This window comes from Atractosteus spatula, chromosome 10 (assembly GCF_055471065.1).
Source record: "Atractosteus spatula isolate fAtrSpa1 chromosome 10, fAtrSpa1.hap1, whole genome shotgun sequence".
In the NCBI taxonomy this organism is placed as follows: Eukaryota; Metazoa; Chordata; class Actinopteri; order Semionotiformes; family Lepisosteidae; genus Atractosteus; species Atractosteus spatula.
Window position 1 is genome coordinate 29501163 of NC_142715.1, and position 3459 is coordinate 29504621.

A 3459-nucleotide genomic window follows, 5' to 3' on the forward strand; every position below is an offset into this window, starting at 1 on the left:
TACTGCTACAATTAATAATTGTCTCAGTAAATGCCCAAACCCTACAGAACTGGTGCCTTCAGAGAGCCACTATGATTACATATTTGGCGTCCCTGAACCGGTTGTTTTTCCCTACAACGCAAAAGGTTGCAAAGCGCATTTGGTTTGAGCGGATGCAAGAAAGTTTTTGTTTTCTGCCTTGATGTCAAGCTGACAAAGTATCTTTGAACACTTTGCTTAGTTTCTTGAGAGACTGCACAAAAGCAGCTCTCTCCCTTTTGTCAGAAGTCAGCTGAAAGGAGGTCTCAACAGAAGCACCTGGCAGCGGTGGGATTCAAACCCACGTCCCCAAAGAGACTGGAGCCTTAATCCAGCACCTTAGACCACTCGGCCACACTACCCGCTGTGCCCTCTCTCTTTGTCTCATTACTTGCCTGGAGGAAGCCGGGTGGCTTTTGCTCTTGTCGCCCGACAGTGGCATTATGACTGTGGAACCGACTGTGCCTGCTTTTTCTGAGATGCTTCCCCTCTCATGGCAAGATCTCGACTTCTTTAACACCTCTGGATAAAGATCTTCTGTGGAGCAGGTTTCGGACCTCTGCGTACAGCACCCTTGATGTCATTTTATTTTTACAGCAGCCGCATCCGGAAAGTTGTGTCTTTTACGTTGTATTTGAACAACAAAACTACATACAATACAAACAAGAGCACATATAACGTATCAAGAAAATCGTCAGGGGCACATGCTATAATACAATTACACTTTATGAAAAACGATTACACAAGGTAAATAAAGATAAGGTCAGCACAGCTTGTTCTTACATTTAGAAAGAGTCTGTAAATACCCCTTTACGTCTATTTTGAATTGTTCAAACGTAGGACTCTTCCCAGACCATTTCACTTTATACCACATTCCTAAACGAGGATGCATCTCCTGTCTTCGAACTATTTTGGGAGGTATGGCTTATACAACACACCCACAGTATTCTAATCATGGACTGCAGATCTGTGTTATAGTTCAGTCGAATTCGAGGGATCCAGCAATTGTACTGGATTTGACTGGGATTCTGAAATGTCTCTTGCAAAGGTATTCGGGTTTGCTTGAACCTTTAAAAAAAAGTGATCTGAAACTACCCAGCTTACAATCTCTGAGGTAGCTGTCACTAAACCCGGACGTGATGTGGCACACATGTGCCATGTGCCTTTACTTTTGTAAAAAACTGGTATTGGGAAAATTAAAGTCCAAACCCAAAACAGTAACATACTTAAGAGTAAAGACCTCCTAATAGCTAGCAAGCGCTCCTAGTTAGTAAAGTTGTTTGTGTCCCTGCCTGTCACGCGGGAAACTGGGGTTTGATTACCGATGGGGAGACAGCTAGTGTTTTTACTGTCAGATTCCAATCTTTAATGGTGTGCGTGAGAGTTTACGTAACTTTCCTTTTCTCACATTTTCTGACGACTATTCCGAAGGAGCGCCCTGTCAACACCTAATACTTTTAAAAAATCTGCCTGCATGTTTGATTATTTTTGTTTTATTTCGAAAAAGTTCAATATTGATCATAACTTAAGAAAATAATGATCAGAAACAAAAACAAAATGTTGAAGATGCGACTCGATCTTGAATCAGAGCTGGGTGACACGGGCTTCTGTTCTGATATGGTTGTACGAAAAACAGGAGGAATCTTTTCTCTCCTATGGAGCATGAGCTGAATCAGGAATGAGACATTTCGTGTGTTTGTGCATATGTCAACGCATGACCTACATCGTAAAACTAAAACTAAATTAAAAACTAACATTAAGTTTTCAGAGATATTCATTTATATACAAACAAGAGACAAACAAAGCAATAATTCTACATTAACTTGCCCTGCACTGATCAGACTAATTGAAATGGTCTGATTCAGAGCCTGTGCAGCTCGTGCTAATACAACATTTTCCTTTGATTTCCTTTGAGGGCGGAGTTGTCTTTAAAATCTGGATTAAATTAAAATGTAAAACAGCTTTCCTTCTTGGGGAACAACGGTTGTGTTCCATATTTCTAATTATTTTGGTTTCAAGATAGCAATTTAGTATGAAACATAAAAGCCAGCTGGATAAAGCTGTTACACGTCATTTACAATGGTCTTTCAACTAAGAGCCCGTGCAGGGATCAAACCCCAACTGTTGGTACGAGTCGCGTAAGGCTCTGCAACATGCAGATGAGAAACTAACCTCTGCTTCTTCATTATATACACAGTGAGCTATATTTGCGAGCCTACTGCCCCCTACGGGCTCTGTATTTGATTGCTGTACAAGACCGGCCGTGGAGAAATGAAGTGAAGAGGGTGTGTTCATTAAAAGGCTCATAGCGTCCCTGGGAGTGCTCAAACCACCACCCTTTTGGTTAACAACCGAGCCACAAAGACTCATGTACAGCTTAACACTCCTCGGTCTCAGTAAAAGTGATACACCCCGTAAAATTTCCAGAGATTCAATTGTTTTTAAAGGAAAATCACCAACATCTACTGGAGTTTTTCATTCTATACTGCGATTTCTGAATGGTACCCTGTGAAAATACGAGTTTTGATGAGAAGGGATGGACATTATGAATAAAGCTGTGGGTTCAGCAGCATCAAAACCTGATCAGTATCAGTTGACTCCGATATACTTTGAGAATTAACTTCGGGATTTAGAGTCAGACGTGTTACAGTTGCACCATGGGGTACTTACTTAAAGAAATGGAAAAACAATCAGTGTTCCTGGATCTGTTATCGAAAACAACACCTGCACAACAGCTGCGCAGGAAAAAATGTGGTCTGGGAAGAAGAGACTCTCTTCAGAAGAGCGGTGTCCTCACAGGAGGAAAAAAAATATTTTTTTTGTGAAGCTAATTTTTCTCCTTTGGGGAATTCGAATGCGCCGACAGCTATGACCTCGTGGCGCAACGGTTTCGTGTCTGATTCTAGCTCAGGAGGCTGTGTGTTCAAATCACGTCGGGGTCAGCTCATAGTTTTTCAGGTTCTGCTGGTCCTGAACACGGAATTCACACCATACAGTTGAGTTCTGTGTGTACACCACATAGATAATCTAAACAAAATAGAGCAGAAAAGGACACGCAGTGTGGAGCTCACACAGCGAATATCATTGAACACAACAGAAAAGGCACAGTTCACATCTGTTCAACAGCACGTCTGACTTCAGAGACAGCTACATCAGAAAATGGAATCCTGGAAGTTTCAGATAACTTTTTTTATTACAGGTTCAAGCAAACCTGCTAGGGAGTTTCAGGACACTTTTGTTTTATTAAAAAGTGTCTGAAGCCTGAAGTAAATGTAATTTGAAAAAAAAAACCGCTATTGGGCATTAGCTGGTGCTTTTTGTAACGATTTGCTATTTCGTGCTGGAAAAAAAAAGGAAACAGACCCAACGTTTGCTTTCAGGTGCAGCAGGTTTCATTACATAATAGACATCTATTACTGCGGAGCCTGAATAAAGTTTACA